General features: G+C 33.4%; 2 long non-coding RNA genes across 3 annotated transcripts in view; one reads left to right on the plus strand and one right to left on the minus strand.

Annotated features, from left to right (window-relative positions):
- The window catches only part of LOC136971605 (uncharacterized), an 80,228-nt gene that overhangs the window by 44,390 nt on the left and 21,517 nt on the right, over window positions 1-14,321 (plus strand). The gene's annotated exons all lie outside the window — the stretch shown is intronic.
- The window catches only part of LOC136971606 (uncharacterized), a 40,191-nt gene that overhangs the window by 14,936 nt on the left and 10,934 nt on the right, over window positions 1-14,321 (minus strand). The window lies entirely within an intron of this gene.

A 14,321-nucleotide genomic window follows, 5' to 3' on the forward strand; every position in this document is an offset into this window, starting at 1 on the left:
TGTCTGCGACCGACTTTCCCTTCTTGGGAGTTTCTCCTACATCCACATTAACAATGTCACTTTAATATCGCATTTTTCTATTAATTACGCAAGTTATATCATAATATTGCGCAAGTAAATTTTGACAAAAGGTATGATATTACACGATAACTCTTCAAAGATATTCGGTTAATGGAAAGAAAATAATGAGAAAAATGCAGAGCACAACTTGTGTTTTTCTATTTATCATCACGATTCAGGCAGACTTCTATTTACGAAGAAACTGTGTTAAGTTGCCGAAGTAATTATTTTTCTTTGTGCCAATTTTCTCCAGTGCACAGTTTGTTTGTTCATTGATTGATTAATAATGACCATGTGTGATGCAAACATTCGATTCTTACAACGTATAGTAAATGAAGACGGTGGATTTTTAATGGTTTTTATAATCGATGGCTTGCAAAAAAATAAAACAAAAAAAAACTTCAAGCGAGGAAAACGAAAATATTTATAAAACCAGTAAATAATGATGTTTGATTTAAAGTTTAAAAGGTTCTCATTGTGCTTCGTACCCAATGACACAGAACATGGTATCTCAAGCAAGAAATGATGACACTGACCTCATACGGTGACCCAGACAGTTGCAAAATTGAAGATATTGACGTCAGAGTTTCGTCAACCATTCACAAAGTATCTGAAGGAAGAATTTTCGATTGAGATTCGATACCCTGTCATCAGGTAGTGAATATCTCCATCGAAGAGAACCAAGAGATGTGGCTTGTGTTTATCGATGCATGAATGGTTAATTTCCGTTTCCCTGGAGATGTCATTAGTGTCAAAAGTCTAGAAGGCTGAAGTGAGTCCGTACTGTGATTAATCATTATTATACTACGACGGTAGCTTGGCAGCTCAAATTGGCTGCTTCGTATATAGGATCGCTATACTTAGCGAGCATAAATCACACATCCAGCAACTTGGATTAAGTAAATAAAAACGTCTCCCTGACAAACAAATTACACTGTTTTCTTTAATCGGCCTCCTTCTTCTAAAAATTAATGCTTTTTTTTTTTTAAACTAAGCAAGGTACGTTCCGGCAGCAGCAGCATTGTGAAGAGTTGGTCCCCCGGGAATGCTTTCTTTTCGCATTGATGAACATATCAACGCTTTCCAAAGATTCTTTTTAGACGTTCCGCTTTTTTTTGGTAAAATAAACCGCTATTTCATCGATTGGAAATTTCGAAATATGTTTCTTCTTAGTCAATTTCGGTAATTTTGCATCGGAAGAGAGGGCACAGATCCATCCATTTCGCCAACAAATATAGATTGGCGACAGCTTTTTAATGATTTTTACTCATTCTTCCGCCGTTCGCCAAAACATGAAAGATTGCAAACTTTCAAAACACCACCTTCCCCGTCTTCTAGAAAAGCACAAAGCCCTTGGGAAACGAAGAAAAAAAAAAACCTGTCGAGTAATCAAGATAGATTAGATGAAGTTTTCCCGGTCAGCGCAATTGGTTATGCTACGGTCAGATGACCCTAACACCGAGTCTGGATTCATTATGTGAATCAAAAGTTGATCTAATTCTAAATTTGCATTTAATTATTTGAATTGAAGTCTTTTTTTTCCTTTGTTTTCCCTCTTCTTATTAGCGAAGCGTATGGATAAATCTTGGAAGTAATCCTATTTGTTTCTTTACATCAGATTGTATTTGACAGAGTAAGCAATATTGACTGAACTGAATAATCGATAACTATACAAGAATGAGAAGAAAAAAAGAAAATATGCATTCTGTCGGTCCCAAAGCAGCTGTAGTTGATTCTATAAAGAGGAATAAATTGCAGGTAGAACATTTCCAATCAAAAAATTAGATGCAAAGAAACGTTTTCAATTTGTGATTAATATCAATGTCATTGCTGGTTATTAAGAATTTTTATTTCGTTTGAAATATCTACTTTAAATGGTAAAGGAATCTAGAAACAAATATGGATATAACAACGATAAATCACTGTTTATCATTAATTCTCTCGACCCGGTTATCACCCTTTATAAAGGCCAATACGTAGCTTAGATATTCGTTTTCTCTCCATATTTGTTTAGGGAGATCCAATTATAATTATCTTCAAATATATTAACGCTAAGAGCATCGAGAGTAAATCGCTAGATTCTTTTCTATAAGTGTGGAATAAATTTCTCTCGTCGGAATGGTTTCAGTCCAGAACATAAGCCACAGTTTTAATTTGTCGCAGCTATTGGTCAGATTTATTTAATGGAAGCCTATTTTATGACTGTTTCTTGCATCTATGCTTCAGTTATTAAGGTTAATTATATGTAGTAACGGTTTATGGCGTTAAGTTCCATTAAGGTAGATGATTTATGTAAGGATGTGTTGCAGGTTCTTTCGTATAAGATCTTGGGACGGATACCAAAAATATTTTGCTAAATACTGAAGAGTCCTAACGGTTTTTCTTCTAAAGAATATATTAATTACCATCAATTCTAATTATTGGAAAAAAGATTATTATAATAATAATAATTATTATTATTATTTTTTTAAAGTAGAATTGATTAAAGTTCGGCGTGTTTAACGAGTATAAATTAACGTACGATTCTTAGAAAATTTTCATTACCGGATTGCATGGTCCGTCGTGCTCTTTTATTTACATCGAAGCTGGTTTTTATAAAACTGGATTGTAGTTTAAACCGTTGTCCTTAAAAAATAATTCCAGATTTACCAATCAATTATTTAAAAGAAAACTAACGAGATACATCTGTAAGTATCTAACATCGTGCAGTCAAAAATAACGATCCGTCCCCGGCTCTCTTAGTCCTACCGGTTTTTTTTTTTTTTTTTTTTTTTGGATGGAAAAAAAATGTATACTCTACCGTCAAATCCCCTCAACATTGATCGCAGTGAATGTTTCCCTCCCTCGGCTAAAGAATGAGGATGACCTACTAGATAACACCTCTGTCATAACGTGTCGTCTATTCCTACTGACATCATTGGTTATCATTTGGACAATTTCCAGTGGAAGACCTTGAGGGGGCTGCTGGGGGACATACCTGACCCTCGAGTTCACTGCACCCTCGCTCGGTACTGGACACTCTTCGTATGGGAATTTGAACGGATTTATTTGATCCTTCTTCATCCACCGTTGCCTGATGTTATGACGTGACATACTTCACGCGAGAATATCACGTAGTTACATATGTTATGTAAACAAGAGAATGTTGTGTACCGAAGGAATTTAACACATATTCCTCACGAAATTAATTGCTCTTTATTTTTCAATTGCTCATTTATCAATATTAAATGATTTTTATCGAGATTAATTAAAATGTGTTGGCCTGCGATAACTGTATTAGTTCCAGATAAGGCTTCGTCGTGTTAAAAAATATATATATATATATATATATATATATATATATATATATATATAAGAGTGATAGATAGTTATTAAATGAATAGCGTTTTAAAAGGCTTTAAATCGGGGGACGATAAGTTAAAGAAATAATGAAGATCCGGAATAACGACCTCTCGGCTAATCCGAAAATTCGAAGAGGGCGATAATCGTGTGACCTATCAGGTGTGGTCACAGGTCCTTTCCGTTATCTCATCGGCAATGGTTTTAGAAAGTAACGATTAACGGCGCCGATCGAGATATCTGGAGATGTTTATTCGTATCTTTGTTTAGATAATTGAAAGGACAATTATTACTGCTTAGCAGATAGTGTCTACAATGATGTAAGTAATCTGTCATAGCTGTCACCCTGATCTCCACCTATTGTCTCTTAGAAAAATCAAATACGCTCCGGACATACTAATTGTTATGCAAGGCCGATCTCACTCTTTTGGCCCCAGGCTTTATAGCAGCCACGTGTGCCACTGCGGTCCTGGCAGGTGGAGCTCGCACTTCGTTCCCGGCAAGGAAACAGATCTTCCTGCTAACGACGCCTTTTTATCTAACCCATCAACTGTCAGTGCAAACCAGCAGAACCAGGCCTACGGCTTGCCACCCAAGTGACGGATCTCGGCTCTTCACGCGTGTATGTTATGTCACGAATGACACACCGTGACTTTTCTCCTCTTTGCCATTTACCACACACCCACTCTCCATCAACAGCAATAACCTTCAAGTGTCAAAATCAGAAACATCGCCGCTTTCGACTGCGCAATCTGACGTACGGAATAACTGAAGATACCGCCATCTAGGAGAGGAGATTAAGTCTCCATCGCGACAATCCCCCCGTGCGTTTTTATCAATTTTAATTATTATTCGACACAGTTTTTTCTTTCTTTCTTTTCGTTCGAATTGCCTCCCCATTGCTCCATCCCTTATAGATTATATTGGGGGATGGTTCCAGATCGGGAGGTGTTTTTTTTTTGTTTTTTACTTTTCTGTAAAATTTTTTAACCTCTGGAATGTCGCAATTATTAGTAACCATAGTTATGGTAGCCCGAGGATAAAGAAGCTTTGGTATAAAAGAACCATGTCAGTCACACATCGCTAAATCTTTGGTATTTCTTATTATCTAAATAAAACGACTCACAACAGAAATGGCTTTTCGTTTATAGTATCTACCTCCAGGCAGCAGTTTTTTTTTTATTATTATTATTTAAAAAGCGTCGCCTTGATCAGAAAGGATTTATGTTAGTTTGTTTATTTAAGCCCATTTTTCACTCCAGGCTGTTGGCCTTTCCATCTATGATGTATATATATGTATATATTTCATAAAAACCCAAGAGAAACTTTTAATTAAAAAAATACGTATCTATCAATTAAGACAGCGTTGTTATTATTAGAACTGTCACATAAAGAATAATGATTAAGTAATAATAATATATGACATTAGAGAAATTTGATTCCTTTTAATATATATTTTTCGTTGGCGTTGGACTTTGGAACTATATCGAGGTAATTTACTTTTTAAAGGCTACAGAAACACCTGCAGTTTTCTGCAAAGGTTTCTCTTAATTAATTTAATTTATAAAAAAAAAAAAAAAAATACTATCTCGATCCGTACATTAAAAATTCTCCATCCAAGTAAGTGGGAGAATCACCTGCTTCAAATATTCTTTTCTGTGATATTAGAGATTAATATAAAAAGAAAAAAGAAAGCGCATTAAAAAATCTGTCATGTACAACTACCACTGGGAGAAAACGTCGAAAATTCCAACTTATGAAGATGTTAGGGAACTAATTTGGCAATATCGGGAGTATCTCTAGGTGTCCTAATGTCATCCATCATTTTACCTGCACACCTGTCAGGTAGAGAAATAACGGAGTTCAAACTATCACCTTCCTCCCTCTTCTCCGATCCACCACACCCAATTAGAATGTCGTCCACCCATCAAGACACACGACCTGATTCAGTTCCGACTATTTTATATCACGGAAAGCACTCAACAATCCACGTGTGCACACACACACACACATATATATATATATATATCCACGGTTACATACAGTAGAGTTATGCTAAAATTCCTTTTTGTAAAGTAAAATTTTATAGTTAAAAATTCCAACATATTATCAGTTTCTGTTTCGATTATCTTACCTGACCACCTGCACCTTTCGTTCTAGTAGAAGAAGAGTTTAAATAGTAAAAAAAATATCAGTAATATTTTTACCCTTTACACCATTTAAAGTGCTTTTTTATTATATCAGAGGAAGGAGGGAGATGTTTTCTACAACATCTCAATCATTCTAGATTCGAAATTTATCGACATATTGCATGCCGAAGTGAATTATGGATAATTCTTATGTGAATAGAAATGAGGATTTTGACATTTGAAAACTAAATCAAAAGCATCGAATAGAAATGAGCTGTCTCTGTATAACATATTACGTCCAGTGTCTTACTTGTTAGAGGTGACTCAAAATTGGATATTTGAATCCGATTATAGTTTTAATTCTTTCTTTGATATTTATTTAAGTAAATAATAATAATAATAATAATAATAATACAATAATAATAATCTAGGAGGAGAAGAAGAAGAAGGGGGGGGAAACACGATAATAATCTTAAAAATTATTTATAGTAATTGAAATAACTTTTTTAGAACCAAGGCTTTTTAAAATTTGTTGCGTGATAGACAGAATTTCGAAACTCCCACAATCGTCTCTTCATGCTTAGCTTCCCTCTCTGATCGTTTTAAAATTCGTCTGTCTTTTTAGTTAATTGTAAGCATAATAGTGAAGTTGCATGTTGTGTGTGAACAGTTGACCACAATTTAAATGGGTGTCACATCCGTTCCAATTGATGAGTCCCTGCAAACCATGCGACCACTGCTTGCATGGATGAAAAACCATCTTAACAAAAACTTGCCTCGATACAATCTATATGGAATTAAACATTAAAAAATCATCTTTGAAACCATATTGTTCCACTCATGGGTCCGTATCGCCGCGATAATGACAAGGTTAACTACATTAAAAAGAAAGAAAAGAATTATAAAATTCATCCTTTCCTGTAACGATACAAAGGTGATTTTTATTGTAAAATATCGACTCCACTTTCTTACTTCTCTACTAAATATTTTATTCTCGTATATAATATATTATCAAATGAATACATTTAAGAGATTTTTAACTAATAATAATAATAGTAGTAATAAATTCTCAGGTGTAAAAAAGTAAGGAATTATTATTATTATTATTATTATTTTTTTCCCTTGTAGTTTAAATAACGCTTTGTGAATATGATTAAACGTGAGTAAATTTACTAAAATTTTAAATAGTTAATTGTTTATGATTTAACGTTTATTTACGATACAATATATTTAAAAAGTGTGTAAAAAACCCCACGTTATTTATAGCAATTAAGCGATGTTTTTGCCGGCTTTATGGATTAGTTCGTATGTACTAAATTTATTATTATTATTATTTTTTTTTTAACAAAAGGATTTTTTTTTTATATATCAGTTTTCTTGACTTTTCATTATCACTTTTAAAATTCTAAATCTTATTTTCGAGCCAAGTTTGAAGCTTGTTGGGGAAAAATGAATTTAAGGCAATCTCAAAACTCCTCTATTTTTCCCCCAGGCAAAATTAAACATCATATTCGATCGTGATTTTATAATTGAATTTCTCCAAATGCTTCGTTGGCACATGCTGCAGATTGTCGCTATATCTACGGGCCTCGACTACCATAATTCCATTGCTTCTTTCTTGCTGGCAGTCACAAGCCCCATGGGGTTTAAATTCACCTCCCCAATTAATAGAATCTAACTGTTATAATGATGGAAGTTAGTCGTTTTGAAATTATGTTTTCTTTCCTCTTTCTTATACTTTCTTCCACCTAATGTAATTAGGATTGAGAAAAACGAAAGAGAAAAGAGAGATAAAGAGAGAGAGAGAGAGAGAGAGAGAGAATAAAAAAACAAACAAAAATTCTAACACCTTACATTTGTAATAACGTTAGAAATCAAAGTTTGTGTCAACAACGTGCCAATTGCCATTAGGTTTGTAAATATGAGCACTTTCTGATGAAAGATTCGGCAATTTCCTCCGTATAATAGAAGGTGGGATTTAAAAAAAGGGGGAGCGTAAATTGATAATGACATTAATATCGAACAAACAAGCGAAAAACGCCACCCCATTGGTTTATTAAGAGTATCTCGATACTGTATTGCACGTCTTTGTTGTCAACACCCTGACCTCCTTTCTATTTATTTATTGAAATGATGGCAATTTCCCTATCTGATGTCTCTTTGTCCAGGTAAATGCCAGCCTTTCCATCAAAATCTCGCACGTCTTTCGCACCCAATATCGCGCCATCTCTCGTTCAAATCGAGTACTACCACTGTCTCTCCCTCACTTCTTTTTTTTCTTTCTTTTTTAAAAAAGGAACAACTTTTTCTTTCTGATTTTCCCTCTGGCTCGTTCCATTACTAAAATAATTTTGTGATTTTGGTGAATTAACAGTTATTAATGATGGCTTCAATCCATTCTAATGCAGTCGGGCTAAATGTAGTCTACAATTTTCTATCGGAGGGAGTGTGCAATATTGTCGTTCGTTAGTTCATCTTCCCTAGCAAATGGACGTTAATTAAAAACCGACACCATTTTTTTTTCCTTCCTCCTCTTTTTCTATCACTTTTCTGGATTGTATTTCACCCGAATCAATAAAAAGTTGCTGCATTTTTAGTTGTCCACGTATCATTAAGTAGCTTAGTTATAATTGCCCCCCGCAGAACCACCTATTAAATAAAAATTACTCGAATAAATTATTTAAAAGATAAATCCGGTGTTTAAAATGCTATTAATAAATATATATATATATACAGTGTTGTATTATTCGACCTTATAAGGTTATTATCTCACGCTTAACCAAAAATAGTTACCAAATTATGAAAATTATAATCGTCTTAGATACGCCATTATATTTCGGACCAGTGAAGAAATGCACTCCATTGGCTTATTCAATCATAAGATATAACCGTTCAGGAAGATTTTTAAGGAAGTTTGGCGAAGATAATTTCACTTAGAATGCCGCATGACAAAAACCAGATAAAAATATTAACTAAAAAACAAGGTCAAAGGTCTAGGGGAAAATCCTTTTTTTTTTTTTTAAAGAAAGGAAAAGATTGACAGAAAATTACATTAACTAGCCTCTTATAAAAATGCCGCTTCTTCCGAAGAAAATAAATAATAATAATTTATATATATATGTTTTTTTATAGTAGCAAAAATAGTAAATCTCGATAATTGCAAAATGATTTAGGTGAGAGTTGATAGAGCGAAGTAAACTTAGGGAATCGAACCCATTTCTGAGGATTGGTGAACCATTAAACTAATAGACTATGCATATTGTATTCCTGATTGCTTTGTCCTTCCGATAGGGCTTTGTAGCGTGTCGATAGACTTTGTACTTTAAAAAAGTTCAAATAATCTTATATATAAACTTATAATTGATAATGGTCTACGAATATCTACGAAAATTACTCTTCTACGAACTTTAAAATTGGATTAAAGATGGGTTGGTACGGGTTGGCCGTTTTCTTTTATATCCGAAAAGTACATTTTTATAGATAAGAGTTATTATCCCTCTAACAGCCGCGGAATGATTAGAACCAACTGTACGTGACCCATAGTAAATTTTAGCCTTCGTCTTTCATAATCTTAAGGATAAATCTGTTTCGAACAGCCTTGCTAATGGAATTAACTTTTAATGAATAATCATTAAACCCCCCTCGTCCTCCTCCTCCTCCTCTTTTTTTAAAACCTCCGATGTAAAACATGTTTTCGACATCTTTCGGGAAATATTTATTAAAAACAAATTATTTTAAATTGTCACCTGAAAAGGGGTCGAGAAGTAACACTTTCTACCAAATCTTTCTAATTTCATTAAACAGTTAATCCATTTAGTAAGACGAGTTTTTTAACAAGATTAATTTTCGATCGTGTTTAAATTTTAGCTTCGTCATAACGTGAACGGCGATAAATTATTTATCTACATACAATGCTGAAATTTTCTCTAAACTTCCGCCAGTTTGTTTATTTTAGGACCTAAGTTATCGAGTAAAAACACTGTCGAGCATCTAATTTATTAGTAAATTTGATTTTTTTTTTAATTTCAAAATGTCGTAAAAGAGACGTCGTATTCGCTCTAAGCTGAAAAATTAATTTATTCTTAATTATTCGAGCCTTATATAAATTCTAGAATGGACAGAATTGCCGGAGTTAGAATTCTAGAGTGGCGGAATTCGAATTTTTAGAGGCGGAAACGAAGAGTTAGAAGTCTTTCACTTTCGATCCCATGCATATTTTGCTTCGCTTTAATATTCAAAAAGACGGCATTACTCGGAATATTATTAATGTGAAAAATATAGAATATTCTAGCTACACGCTGGATAAAAATTTCTGATGGATAACGCTATCTAAAGTCTTCCTCCATCTCAGTTTCTCTCTGTGGATAGGAAACAATAGCTGATGGGAAAACGATGTAAATTAGCCTAGACATTAGGGAGCTGGGATCTGTACCTGAGCTGTGTTAGATCAAGGCTAAAGCGAATGATACTCTCGACGGTCTTATGTGTTGTCGAGGGTTGATTGATTTCGCTACAAGATCATCGGAGAGCTAGCTGGGTAAAGTCCCACCAGTGAGAGCAGTCCACACATTTATCATGGCGACCTCCAAGACGGTTATACTTAGGTAAATGATGATTATCTGCTCCTACAACTTTAAGGGAGGATGGGGATAAAAAACTAGTAAAGGGTAGTCCACGATACAGGATGGGTGAGGAGTATTCTTCCCCCCATTGTGCTCAATAGGGTAAGATTATAATGTTTCGATTAAGTCGATGCAATAGTCTGATAGATGCATCGACTACAGCTTCGACGATGGAAGTTTTCCTCGCTAATGGTAGAAATATATATCCTAATTGGATGCGTAGTGTTTCTTGACAATCAAAAAACATGGGAAAAATTGAAGCGAGAAGAGAGAGAGAGAGAAAAAATATATATATACTTCCCCCCCTGTATTTTTTTTTTAAATTCGTCATTCATGACACGACTAATTTAATTTAATCGAATATAAAAAGGAAACTAAACACCTTCTCTAGTCTACTCACGCTTCTTCAATATTTCTAATTTATTGTATTAGGAACAAATAGACAGATCACTATCTTTATCTAGCAATGCGAAAATAATAGAATATGTCATTTAGTTTATGACACGCTTATCTATCGTTATTTTGGCAAATGTTTAACAATCTGACAAAAGTCATCTTGTTTGTTGTTAAAACTTACTTTCTCATTATTTATTAATTGTAAAAAAAAAGAAAAAAACTGTAGATTCGAGTTTTTATATTCTGATTCCATGTCAAATATGTTAAGACTTTGAAAACAAATCATGCACCTGTTAATTTAACGTAACACAAAGGAAGAGAAAAGACAGAATTTAGCAATCAAACGGGTGATTTTCTTTCATCAAACGTGTCTAACTACAGTAACTTTGTTTAGTTCTATGTGGAATAGAAATTACGAAGAAAACATTTCATTAAATTATATCAATTTTTTTTCATTATTTCTTTAAATAAATTAGAAATTAAGTCAATCTATTCAACTTTGTTTACAAACTCTTGCGAGATTAAAGAATTATTATTATTATACGAAGGAATTTTAATTCGGCATCGCTCCTTAATTAGTAAACGTGTATCGCCTTTATTTAAATGAATTAATATTTATCTAATTATACAGTGATTTTAACTTAAAGTAGTCGTATATTACTTCCCGAAAATTAACCGAAATCGATATAAAATATGCGGAGAAATTTAAAGAAAATAACGGTAAGAATTCGGTAAAATTCAATTGCTGACAATATTTAAAATAAATTATCTGTAATGAGATTCTTTGAAGTAAGTAATGACGAAAGAGTGTCAGACAATCTCTCATTGTTTTGACACGTGAGAATGCAGTTATCACGGAAAAATAAAAAAGAAATATAAATAAATCTCGATAGATAATTTATCTGGTCGTTTCTCTGTTTTTTCTCATTATTGGTAAATCAAAATTTTCAAGAAATAATTAACAAGGAAATTGTGTGCCTTTATTGTTCGGCTTTGTAGAATCTACTGACCATAGATTATCAACTGCATCAGAATTTCTCTTCAGGTACTTACTTACAAGGGCTAGATAATGAGGAGAAATATTTGCATGGAAGGCGTCGATGGTAACAATCTATCACAAGACATTCTATCCTTCCATATATTAAGCTCGTAGCCAGGATTTGCAAACTTCAACTTTATCTGTAGTTTGCCCGATAGGCTTACACTCCGGAAGGAAAATGATATTCAATTGTAATCAATAAGTAATTGCCGCTTGTGTGGCAACATTAAGCTGAATACCCGTTATCTCTTTTTGAATATAATGAAGAAAGTCGTTCGTCTTGGACGTGTAATTCACTCTTAATTTTTCTTGTTCAATGATTTTTTTCTTTCTTCTTCTTCTTTTATTTTAAATCCTCCCGACGTCAAAATTAAAATTGTTGATAATTATAATGGTTGCTAAGGTACTTCGTCGACATTTTACTAATTATAATTCATTAAATTCCATCAATAATATTCCCTAAACGAATTTAATATAATTATTATCTATATAAGTTTTCTTCGGTTTATTATGCAACGTTTGATTAAATTACACGGTATATATATGTGTGTGTATATATATATATATATATATATTCCTCATTACACACCGCTAAAAGTAGGGAAATTATTAGTTTTTTTTACACCGTAGCCCTTGTATAGTCACATATTTTAAGTAATTACGAGCGTTGTAATGTTGGAATTTGTGCGATCGATAACTAAAGGATAGACCAATATTTGTCTTAGTACATTTATTTACAGCTTGTCTTAAAGCAATTTTAAGGACGGGTTTTTGGTCCTCTTTTTGTGGAGAGCGTTTGTGATGCAAAGGCGAATTACCGCTCCTTTTCAGAATTTCTCGGAAGAATCGATTGTATTTACCAATTTTGTGTCCATTGTGGTAATTAAGTGGACGAATGTCAACAATAATAGCAGATGACGTTACTAAGAAAGTGGGTTGAATAATGTATCAGCTCCCGCGTAACGGCTCTTACATGGTCACAGGAGAATGGAAATTCAAAATACAATAGAGAAAATTAGACTGTTCCTCGCGAGATATTTCAAAGGTAATTGCCACGAGTGTTGTGGATCGTTATCGATTTTATATCATAATAAGGATTCTTCAATCTAAAAAGTTCAATAGGAGGAAAAAAAAAGGAGGAGCGGATGGTACGAGCCTCTAATTTTGTGGTAGATTTCGTGTCGGAAACCGAGGAAAAATAAGAATTTTGACAAAAAAATCATTGGTTCGTCTCTTCTTACGTTAAATCTACACGCTCCAAACATTAGTACAAGCTTAATTTTTCGTTACGGAGGCATTTTACCCAATTAGTACGTTATCGATCTAGTGGATTACGATGTCGGTCGAGCATTTGGTCTCACCCAGACATGTCTCTATCCCATTATTGATGACAGGACCATGATTATTAAACATAATGTTCGAAGTAAATACTCAGTTATACCTTCTTTGAATTTCAAGTTATTCGAATAAAAACCCACACTATCTTTATTACTCGACCCAGATGGCAAAAGATACTTAGATTTTACCAATCAAATCACATTATACTTTCAAAGCAGAAATGTAGTCACAGATTCTACACCCTTCCTAACAGAACATCTCTGATTTGACAACATGCCAAAAATAAAAAACAATATATATATATATATTAACTTATATAAGGGGGGAGATACATGTACCTAATCATTATTTGTATTATTATATGTATATATTTTTTTATTTACTAAGCACGAATTTTCTTAGACACGAATAAATTCCTGGTAGAGAACGTAGCGATTTGCGATTTAGATAATGAGTTAATAACCCGTGTAGCTATATCCGATTCTTAAAAGTGGAAGAAAAAAAGATAAAGTGGGATAAATTTTATATTCATATAGAGGCAGGTGGTGAAGATCTCAAGATAATTTAGATTCTGGCCTGTAGGGGAGTGTTAACGACGAAGAAGAAAGCGGTCTAGCACCCAATCCGATATCACCCTCACCTCATTCCAATGGTGGGGGGATGCATTAGCAAATGTACCATCTCTTTCTCTAAAAGAATCGTTTCAATGTTTCTTTTTGTTTTGTGTATCTCATCTCGAAAGAGAGAGAGAGAGAGAAAAAATTATATTAAAAATTAGATACCGTTCCTAGGATGTTTAGGATGTCCAAACCGGTACTTTTATGACCTACATTCTCGATAAATTGGGGAAGAAAAAAATAATAATAATAATAATTCATTAAAAATCTGTGCGAAATATCATTAGGTGAAAACGATTCCCGCTTAGAGACTAACGCGATTAAATAATAAAGTACGAACAGATCCGGTGACATACAGGAGTATTAAAGGAGTGTTTTATGTTGGCTAATTAATTTAGTTGGTCGAAGTCCTCTAAGGTGAGTTTAGAAGGCACAGGTAGAGAGGCAAAGTAATAATTATCCTACGAAGGTGGGACGTGGCTAGACGTGTCACGACTATGTATTTATTTAGTTAATCGTCGAAGAGAACAAAAAAAAATCAAGGACGTTTTTAATTACTTTACTAATGTTAAATTTATTATTTGAGTCGGGTTTGCCTTCCCGCCATCGGCGAAGGTCAATAGGTCAAAGTAAAATGGAGGATCAAAACTGGTATAAATTGTAAATTTGAATATATATATATTTATATATATTTTTTTTATTGTCTCCTTTATTTGATTAGCGATGGAAGAAAGAAATCATTTAATACAATTTCGGTAAAATGTAACTCGAAACAAATATA

This window comes from Centruroides vittatus, unplaced genomic scaffold (assembly GCF_030686945.1).
Source record: "Centruroides vittatus isolate TY-2023 unplaced genomic scaffold, ASM3068694v2 contig_2634, whole genome shotgun sequence".
Classification (NCBI taxonomy): Eukaryota; Metazoa; Arthropoda; class Arachnida; order Scorpiones; family Buthidae; genus Centruroides; species Centruroides vittatus.